Below are 11016 nucleotides of genomic sequence, written 5' to 3' on the forward strand. Positions count from 1 at the left end.
TTGTTACCTGGTGTAAGTGTGTGTCTGTGTTACTGGGTATCAGTGTCTGTCTTTGTTACTTGGTGGAAGTGTGTGTCTGTGTTACAGGGTATCAGTGTATGTCTTTGTTACTTGGTGCCAGTGTATGTCTGTGTTACTTGGAGTAAGTGTCTGTCTGTGTTACTGTTTATCACTGTATGTCTTTGTGACTTGGTGTCAGTGTATGTCTTTGTTTCTGGGTGTCAGTGTGTGTCTTTGTGACTTGGTGTCAGTGTATGTCTTTGTTACTTGGTGTAAGTGTGTGTCTGTGTTACTGGGTATCAGTGTATGTCTTTGTTACTTGGTGTCAGTGTATGTCAAAATACTTGGTGTAAGTGTATGTCTTTGTTACTTGGTGTAATTGTCTGCCTTTGTTACTTGGTGTAAGTGTATGTCTTTGTTACTTGGTGTCAGTGTATGTCTTTGTTACTTGGTGTCAGTGTGTGTCTGTGTTACTGGGTATCAGTGTATGTCTTTGTGACTTGGTATCAGTGTATGTCTTTGTGACTTGGTGTCAGTGTATCTCTTTGTTACTGGGTGTCAGTGTTTGTCTGTGTTACTTGGTGTCATTGTATGTCTTTGTTACTGTTTATTAGTGTTTCTCTGTGTCACTGGGTGTCAGTGTGTGGTTGTTTGTGTTACTGGGTGTCAGTGTATGTTTTTGTTACTTGGTGTAAGTGTGTGTCTGTGTTACTGGGTATCAGTGTCTGTCTTTGTTACTTGGTGTAAGTGTGTGTCTTTGTTACTTGGTGTCCGTGTGTGTCTATGTTACTGGGTGTCAGTGTATGTCTTTGTTACTTGTTGCCAGTGTATATCTGTGTTACTTGGTGTCAGTGTGTGTCTTTGTTACTTGGTGTAATTGCATGTCTTTGTTACTTGGTGTCAGTGTATGTCTGACTTACTTGGTGTAAGTGTGTGTCTGTGTTACTGGGTGTCAGTGTGTGTCTGTGTTACCTGGTGTAAGTGTGTGTCTTTGTTACTTGGTGTCCGTGTGTGTCTATGTTACTGGGTGTCAGTGTATGTCTTTGTTACTTGTTGCCAGTGTATATCTGTGTTACTTGGTGTCAGTGTGTGTCTTTGTTACTTGGTGTAATTGCATGTCTCTGTTACTTGGTGTAAGTGTGGGCCTTTGTTAATTGGTGTCAGTGTATGTCTGTGTTACTTGGTGTAAGTGTGTGTCTGTGTTCCTGGGTGTCAGTTTGTGTCTGTGTTACTTGGTGTAAGTGTGTGCCTTTGTTACTTGGTGTCCATGTGTGTCTGTGTTATTGGGTGTCAGTGTATGTCTTTGTTACTCGGTGTCAGTGTATGTCTTTGTTACTTGGTGTAAGTGTGTGTCTGTGTTACTGGGTATCAGTGTCTTTCTTTGTTCCTTGGTGTAAGAGTGTGTCTGTGTTACTGGGTATCAGTGTATGTCTTTGTGACTTGGGATCAGTGTATGTCTTTGTTACTGGGTGTCAGTGTGTGTCTGCGTTCCTGGGTATCAGTGCATGTCTTTGTGACTTGGTGTCAGTGTATGTCTTTGTTACTGGGTGTCAGCGTGTGTCTTTGTGACTTGGTGTCAGAGTATGTCTTTGTTACTTGGTGTCAGTGTATGTCTGTGTTACTTGGTGTAAGTGTGTGTCTGTGTTACTGGGTGTCAGTGTGTGTCTGTGTTACTGGGTGTCAGTTTTTGTCTCTGTTACTTGGTGTAAGTGTGTGCCTTTGTTAATTGGTGTCAGTGTATGTCTGTGTTACTTGGTGTAAGTGTGTGTCTGTGTTCCTGGGTGTCAGTTTGTGTCTGTGTTACTTGGTGTAAGTGTATGTCTTTGTTACTTGGTGTAAGTGTGTGTCTGTGTTACTTGGTGTAAGTGTGTGTCTGTGTTCCTTGGCATCAGTGTATGTCTGTGTTACTTGGTGTAAGTGTGTGTCTGTGTTACTGGGTATCAGTGTATGTGTTTGTTACTTGGTGTCAGTGTATGTCTGTGTTACTTGGTGTAAGTGTGTGTCTGTGTTTCTGGGTGTCAGTGTGTGTCTGTGTTACTTGGTGTAAGTGTGTGTCTTTGTTACTTGGTGTCCATGTGTGTCTGTGTTACTGGGTGTCAGTGTATGTCTTTCTTAATGGGTGTCAGTGTAAGTCTTTGTTACTTGGTGTAAGTGTGTGTCTGTGTTACTGGGTATCAGTGTCTGTCTTTGTTACTTGGTGGAAGTGTGTGTCTGTGTTACTGGGTATCAGTGTATGTCTTTGTGACTTGGTATCAGTGTATGTCTTTGTGACTTGGTGTCAGTGTATCTCTTTGTTACTGGGTGTCAGTGTTTGTCTGTGTTACTTGGTGTCAGTGTATGTCTTTGTTACTGTTTATTAGTGTCACTCTGTGTCACTGGGTGTCAGTGTGTGGTTGTTTGTGTTAATGGGTGTCAGTGTATGTCTTTGTTACTTGGTGTAAGTGTGTGTCTGTGTTACTGGGTATCAGTGTCTGTCTTTGTTACTTGGTGTAAGTGTGTGTCTTTGTTACTTGGTGTCCGTGTGTGTCTATGTTACTGGGTGTCAGTGTATGTCTTTGTTACTTGTTGCCAGTGTATATCTGTGTTACTTGGTGTCAGTGTGTGTCTTTGTTACTTGGTGTAATTGCATGTCTTTGTTACTTGGTGTCAGTGTATGTCTGACTTACTTGGTGTAAGTGTGTGTCTGTGTTACTGGGTGTCAGTGTGTGTCTGTGTTACCTGGTGTAAGTGTGTGTCTTTGTTACTTGGTGTCCGTGTGTGTCTATGTTACTGGGTGTCAGTGTATGTCTTTGTTACTTGTTGCCAGTGTATATCTGTGTTACTTGGTGTCAGTGTGTGTCTTTGTTACTTGGTGTAATTGCATGTCTCTGTTACTTGGTGTAAGTGTGGGCCTTTGTTAATTGGTGTCAGTGTATGTCTGTGTTACTTGGTGTAAGTGTGTGTCTGTGTTCCTGGGTGTCAGTTTGTGTCTGTGTTACTTGGTGTAAGTGTGTGCCTTTGTTACTTGGTGTCCATGTGTGTCTGTGTTACTGGGTGTCAGTGTATGTCTTTCTTAATTGGTGTCAGTGTATGTCTTTGTTACCTGGTGTAAGTGTGTGTCTGTGTTACTGGGTATCAGTGTCTGTCTTTGTTACTTGGTGGAAGTGTGTGTCTGTGTTACAGGGTATCAGTGTATGTCTTTGTTACTTGGTGCCAGTGTATGTCTGTGTTACTTGGAGTAAGTGTCTGTCTGTGTTACTGTTTATCACTGTATGTCTTTGTGACTTGGTGTCAGTGTATGTCTTTGTTTCTGGGTGTCAGTGTGTGTCTTTGTGACTTGGTGTCAGTGTATGTCTTTGTTACTTGGTGTAAGTGTGTGTCTGTGTTACTGGGTATCAGTGTATGTCTTTGTTACTTGGTGTCAGTGTATGTCAAAATACTTGGTGTAAGTGTATGTCTTTGTTACTTGGTGTAATTGTCTGCCTTTGTTACTTGGTGTAAGTGTATGTCTTTGTTACTTGGTGTCAGTGTATGTCTTTGTTACTTGGTGTCAGTGTGTGTCTGTGTTACTGGGTATCAGTGTATGTCTTTGTGACTTGGTATCAGTGTATGTCTTTGTGACTTGGTGTCAGTGTATCTCTTTGTTACTGGGTGTCAGTGTTTGTCTGTGTTACTTGGTGTCATTGTATGTCTTTGTTACTGTTTATTAGTGTTTCTCTGTGTCACTGGGTGTCAGTGTGTGGTTGTTTGTGTTACTGGGTGTCAGTGTATGTTTTTGTTACTTGGTGTAAGTGTGTGTCTGTGTTACTGGGTATCAGTGTCTGTCTTTGTTACTTGGTGTAAGTGTGTGTCTTTGTTACTTGGTGTCCGTGTGTGTCTATGTTACTGGGTGTCAGTGTATGTCTTTGTTACTTGTTGCCAGTGTATATCTGTGTTACTTGGTGTCAGTGTGTGTCTTTGTTACTTGGTGTAATTGCATGTCTTTGTTACTTGGTGTCAGTGTATGTCTGACTTACTTGGTGTAAGTGTGTGTCTGTGTTACTGGGTGTCAGTGTGTGTCTGTGTTACCTGGTGTAAGTGTGTGTCTTTGTTACTTGGTGTCCGTGTGTGTCTATGTTACTGGGTGTCAGTGTATGTCTTTGTTACTTGTTGCCAGTGTATATCTGTGTTACTTGGTGTCAGTGTGTGTCTTTGTTACTTGGTGTAATTGCATGTCTCTGTTACTTGGTGTAAGTGTGGGCCTTTGTTAATTGGTGTCAGTGTATGTCTGTGTTACTTGGTGTAAGTGTGTGTCTGTGTTCCTGGGTGTCAGTTTGTGTCTGTGTTACTTGGTGTAAGTGTGTGCCTTTGTTACTTGGTGTCCATGTGTGTCTGTGTTATTGGGTGTCAGTGTATGTCTTTGTTACTCGGTGTCAGTGTATGTCTTTGTTACTTGGTGTAAGTGTGTGTCTGTGTTACTGGGTATCAGTGTCTTTCTTTGTTCCTTGGTGTAAGAGTGTGTCTGTGTTACTGGGTATCAGTGTATGTCTTTGTGACTTGGGATCAGTGTATGTCTTTGTTACTGGGTGTCAGTGTGTGTCTGCGTTCCTGGGTATCAGTGCATGTCTTTGTGACTTGGTGTCAGTGTATGTCTTTGTTACTGGGTGTCAGCGTGTGTCTTTGTGACTTGGTGTCAGAGTATGTCTTTGTTACTTGGTGTCAGTGTATGTCTGTGTTACTTGGTGTAAGTGTGTGTCTGTGTTACTGGGTGTCAGTGTGTGTCTGTGTTACTGGGTGTCAGTTTTTGTCTCTGTTACTTGGTGTAAGTGTGTGCCTTTGTTAATTGGTGTCAGTGTATGTCTGTGTTACTTGGTGTAAGTGTGTGTCTGTGTTCCTGGGTGTCAGTTTGTGTCTGTGTTACTTGGTGTAAGTGTATGTCTTTGTTACTTGGTGTAAGTGTGTGTCTGTGTTACTTGGTGTAAGTGTGTGTCTGTGTTCCTTGGCATCAGTGTATGTCTGTGTTACTTGGTGTAAGTGTGTGTCTGTGTTACTGGGTATCAGTGTATGTGTTTGTTACTTGGTGTCAGTGTATGTCTGTGTTACTTGGTGTAAGTGTGTGTCTTTGTTACTTGGTGTCCATGTGTGTCTGTGTTACTGGGTGTCAGTGTATGTCTTTCTTAATGGGTGTCAGTGTAAGTCTTTGTTACTTGGTGTAAGTGTGTGTCTGTGTTACTGGGTATCAGTGTCTGTCTTTGTTACTTGGTGGAAGTGTGTGTCTGTGTTACTGGGTATCAGTGTATGTCTTTGTGACTTGGTATCAGTGTATGTCTTTGTGACTTGGTGTCAGTGTATCTCTTTGTTACTGGGTGTCAGTGTTTGTCTGTGTTACTTGGTGTCAGTGTATGTCTTTGTTACTGTTTATTAGTGTCACTCTGTGTCACTGGGTGTCAGTGTGTGGTTGTTTGTGTTAATGGGTGTCAGTGTATGTCTTTGTTACTTGGTGTAAGTGTGTGTCTGTGTTACTGGGTATCAGTGTCTGTCTTTGTTACTTGGTGTAAGTGTGTGTCTTTGTTACTTGGTGTCCGTGTGTGTCTATGTTACTGGGTGTCAGTGTATGTCTTTGTTACTTGTTGCCAGTGTATATCTGTGTTACTTGGTGTCAGTGTGTGTCTTTGTTACTTGGTGTAATTGCATGTCTTTGTTACTTGGTGTCAGTGTATGTCTGACTTACTTGGTGTAAGTGTGTGTCTGTGTTACTGGGTGTCAGTGTGTGTCTGTGTTACCTGGTGTAAGTGTGTGTCTTTGTTACTTGGTGTAGGTGTGCGTCTATGTTACTGGGTGTCAGTGTATGTCTTTGTTACTTGTTGCTAGTGTATATCTGTGTTACTTGGTGTCAGTGTGTGTCTTTGTTACTTGGTGTAATTGCATGTCTTTGTTACTTGGTGTCAGTGTATGTCTGTGTTACTTGGTGTAAGTGTGTGTCTGTCTTACTGGGTATCAGTATATGTCTGTGTTACTGGGTGTCAGTGTGTGTCTGTGTTACTTGGTGTAAGTGTGTGCCTTTGTTACTTGGTGTCCATGTGTGTCTGTGTTATTGGGTGTCAGTGTATGTCTTTGTTACTCGGTGTCAGTGTATGTCTTTGTTACTTGGTGTAAGTGTGTGTCTGTGTTACTGGGTATCAGTGTCTTTCTTTGTTCCTTGGTGTAAGAGTGTGTCTTTGTTACTGGGTATCAGTGTATGTCTTTGTTACTTGGTGTCAGTGTATGTCTTTGTTACTTGGTGTAAGTGTGTGTCTGTGTTACTGGGTATCAGTGTATGTCTTTGTGACTTGGTGTCAGTGTATGTCTTTGTTACTGGGTGTCAGTGTGTGTCTTTGTGACTTAGTGTAAGTGTATATCTTTGTTACTTGGTATCAGTGTATGTCTTTGTTACTTGGTGTAAGTGTGTGTCTGTGTTACTGGGTATCAGTGTATGTCTTTGTTATTTGGTGTCAGTGTATGTCAAAATACTAGGTGTAAGTGTATGTCTTTGTTACTTGGTGTAATTGTCTGTCTTTGTTACTTGGTGTAAGTGTATGTCTTTGTTACTTGGTGTCAGTGTATGTCTTTGTTACTTGGTGTTCGTGTATGTCTGTGTTACTTGGTGCAAGTGTGTGTCTTTGTTACTTGGTGTAAGTGTATGTCTTTGTTACTTGGTGTCAGAGCATGTCTTTGTTACTTGGTGTCAGTGTGTGTCTGTGTTACTGGGTATCAGTGCATGTCTTTGTGACTTGGTATCAGTGTATGTCTTTGTTACTGGGTGTTAGTGTGTTTCTGTGTTACTGGGTATCAGTGTATGTCTTTGTGACTTGGGATCAGTGTATGTCTTTGTTACTGGGTGTCAGTGTGTGTCTGTGTTACTGGGTATCAGTGTATGTCTTTGTGATTTGGTATCAGTGCATGTCTTTGTTACTGTGTGTTAGTGTGTTTCTGTGTTACTGGGTATCAGTGTATGTCTTTGTGACTTGGGATCAGTGTATGTCTTTGTTACTGGGTGTCAGTGTGTGTCTGCGTTCCTGGGTATCAGTGCATGTCTTTGTGACTTGGTGTCAGTGTATGTCTTTGTTACTGGGTGTCAGCGTGTGTCTTTGTGACTTGGTGTCAGTGTATGTCTTTGTTACTTGGTGTAAGTGTGTGTCTGTGATACTGGGTATCAGTGTATGTCTTTGTTCCGTGGTGTCAGTGTATGTCTGTGTTACTTGGTGTAAGTGTGTGTCTGTGTTACTGGGTGTCAGTGTGTGTCTGTGTTACTTGGTGTAAGTGTGTGTCTTTGTTACTTGGTGTCCATGTGTGTCTGTGTTACTGGGTGTCAGTGTATGTCTTTCTTAATGGGTGTCAGTGTATGTCTTTGTTACTTGGTGTAAGTGTGTGTCTGTGTTACTGGGTATCAGTGTCTGTCTTTGTTACTTGGTGTAAGTGTGTGTCTGTGTTCCAGGGTATCAGTGTATGTCTTTGTGACTTGGTGTCAGTGTATGTCTTTGTTACTGGGTGTCAGTGTGTGTCTTTGTGACTTGGTGTCCGTGTGTGTCTGTGTTACTGGGTGTAAGTGCATGTCTTTGTTACTTGGTGCCAGTGTATATCTGTGATACTTGGTGTAAGTGTGTGTCTTTGTTACTTGGTGTAATTGTATGTCTTTGTTACTTGGTGTCAGTGTATGTCTGTGTTACTTGGTGTAAGTGTAGGTCTTTGTTACTTGGTGCACGTGTATGTCTGTCTAACTTGGTGTAAGTGTGTGTCTGTGTTACTGGGCATCAGTACATGTCTTTGTTACTTGGTGTCAGTGTATGTCTGTGTTACTTGGTGCAGTGTGTGTCTGTGCTACTGGGTGTCAGTGTGTGTCTGTGTTACTTGGTGTAAGTGTGTGTCTTTCTTACTTGGTGTCCGTGTGTGTCTGTGTTACTGGGTGTCAGTGTATGTCTTTGTTACTCGGTGTACTCCCTCTACCCCTCCCCCTTGCATCCCCTCCTCCCACCGGCACCATCCTACACCTGTGTAGGGGCCCCAACAACCCCACTGCCTTGTGGGCGTCTCGGGAGAGACCAAGGCTAAGGGAGTAAACCCTAACAGAAAATCCGGAGCGGAACCCCGTAGGCGGTCATGTGTCACCTTTGGCATGTTTCCGGCAGTTCCTGCAGCCATACTGGTGCCAAACGTCGTGTCCTGCACTCCTTTGGACCCCACCAGAAAGGCCGAGAGGGGGGTTTTGACGACTGGGCAACTCTCAACCTCCATAAATTTGCCCAGGCATGCGCCATGGAGAGGTCACTCCATAGTTGCCTCACAGCGACTGAAACAACACGGAAGGCAGCAGTTACGGGTTATAAGTCCAGATAAATTGGCGTAGAAACTGGGCGCCACGGGTTGCCTTTGTCGGTGGGAGAGGTCATTGCACCTCACTGGACAGCTACCGCCCGCCTCAAACCGGGCAGCCCCCGGTCAATAAGGTTCTGTCCCGCCACAGTCTGCCTGCTTCAATGGGTGCTTGGAGCTCAGGGTCATTGCCCGAAAGGTGGACTGACACACCGCACCAAACAACATGAAAAAAGGAAAGAAGGTACCAGCCCTTCGCTTTGCAAGCTGGAACGTCAGAACTATGTGTCCTGGCCTGTCGGAAGACCTTACACAAATCAACGATTCTCGGAAGACCGCCATCATTAACAACGAGCTCAGTAGACTCAATGTGGACATTGCAGCACTTCAGGAGACTCGCCTCCCCGCGAGTGGCTCTCTAGCAGAGCAAGACTACACCTTCTTCTGGCAGGGCAGGGATCCTGAAGAACCAAGACAGCATGGAGTGGGCTTCGCCATCAGAAACTCCTTGCTCAGCATGATAGAGCCTCCCTCAAATGGCTCGGAACGCATACTGTCCATCCGACTGCTCACCACCTCTGGTCCAGTACACCTACTCAGCATCTATGCTCCAACACTCTGTTCCGCACCTGAAGCTAAAGACCAGTTCTATGAACAACTCCATAACATCATTAGCAGCATCCCCAACACCGAACACCTATTCCTGCTGGGGGACTTTAATGCCAGGGTTGGGGCCGACCATGACTCATGGCCCTCCTGCCTTGGGCGCTATGGCGTTGGAAGGATGAATGAGAACGGGCAGAGACTGCTTGAGTTGTGTACCTATCATAACCTCTGCATCACCAATTCGTTCTTTCACACTAAACCCTGTCACCAGGTTTCATGGAGGCACCCAAGATCACGTCGTTGGCACCAGCTAGACCTCATTGTCACAAGGCGAGCCGCCTTAAACAGTGTTCAAATCACACGCAGCTTCCACAGTGCGGACTGCGACACCGACCACTCCCTGGTGTGCAGCAAGGTTAGACTCAGACCAAAGAAGTTGCATCATTCCAAGCAGAAGGGCCACCCGCGCATCAACACGAGCAGAATTTCTCACCCACAGCTGTTACAAAAATTTCTAAATTCACTTGTAACAGCCCTTCAAAACACTCCCACAGGGGATGCTGAGACCAAGTGGGCCCACATCAGAGACGCCATCTATGAGTCAGCTTTGACCACCTACGGCAAAAGTGCGAAGAGAAATGCAGACTGGTTTCAATCTCATAATGAAGAGCTGGAACCTGTCATAGCCGCTAAGCGCATTGCACTTTTGAACTACAAGAAAGCCCCCAGCGATTTAACATCCGCAGCACTTAAAGCAGCCAGAAGTACTGCACAAAGAACAGCTAGGCGTTGCGCAAACGACTACTGGCAACACCTATGCAGTCATATTCAGCTGGCCTCAGACACCGGAAACATCAGAGGAATGTATGATGGCATGAAGAGAGCTCTTGGGCCAACCATCAAGAAGATCGCCCCCCTCAAATCTAAATCGGGGGACATAATCACTGACCAACGCAAACAGATGGACCGCTGGGTTGAGCACTACCTAGAACTGTACTCCAGGGAGAATGCTGTCACTGAGACTGCCCTCAATGCAGCCCAGCCTCTACCAGTCATGGATGAGCTGGACATACAGCCAACCAAATCGGAACTCAGTGATGCCATTGATTCCCTAGCCAGCGGAAAAGCCCCTGGGAAGGACAGCATTACCCCTGAAATAATCAAGAGTGCCAAGCCTGCTATACTCTCAGCACTACATGAACTGCTATGCCTGTGCTGGGACGAGGGAGCAGTACCCCAGGACATGCGCGATGCCAACATCATCACCCTCTATAAAAACAAAGGTGACCGCGGTGACTGCAACAACTACCGTGGAATCTCCCTGCTCAGCATAGTGGGGAAAGTCTTTGCTCGAGTCGCTCTGAACAGGCTCCAGAAGCTGGCCGAGCGCGTCTACCCTGAGGCACAGTGTGGCTTTCGTGCAGAGAGATCGACTATTGACATGCTGTTCTCCCTTCGTCAGATACAGGAGAAATGCCGTGAACAACAGATGCCCCTCTACATTGCTTTCATTGATCTCACCAAAGCCTTTGACCTCGTCAGCAGACGTGGTCTCTTCAGACTACTAGAAAAGATCGGATGTCCACCAAAGCTACTAAGTATCATCACCTCATTCCATGACAATATGAAAGGCACAATTCAACATGGTGGCTCCTCATCAGAGCCCTTTCCTATCCTGAGTGGTGTGAAACAGGGCTGTGTTCTCGCACCCACACTTTTTGGGATTTTCTTCTCCCTGCTGCTTTCACATGCGTTCAAATCCTCTGAAGAAGGAATTTTCCTCCACACAAGATCAGGGGGCAGGTTGTTCAACCTTGCCCGTCTAAGAGCGAAGTCCAAAGTACGGAAAGTCCTCATCAGAGAACTCCTCTTTGCTGACGATGCTGCTTTAACATCTCACACTGAAGAATGCCTGCAGAGTCTCATCGACAGGTTTGCGTCTGCCTGCAATGAATTTGGCCTAACCATCAGCCTCAAGAAAACGAACATCATGGGGCAGGATGTCAGAAATGCTCCATCCATCAATATTGGCGACCACGCTCTGGAAGTGGTTCAAGAGTTCACCTACCTAGGCTCAACTATCACCAGTAACCTGTCTCCAGA

The sequence above is a fragment of the Heterodontus francisci genome, unplaced genomic scaffold, assembly GCF_036365525.1.
Source record: "Heterodontus francisci isolate sHetFra1 unplaced genomic scaffold, sHetFra1.hap1 HAP1_SCAFFOLD_74, whole genome shotgun sequence".
NCBI classification, from domain to species: domain Eukaryota; kingdom Metazoa; phylum Chordata; class Chondrichthyes; order Heterodontiformes; family Heterodontidae; genus Heterodontus; species Heterodontus francisci.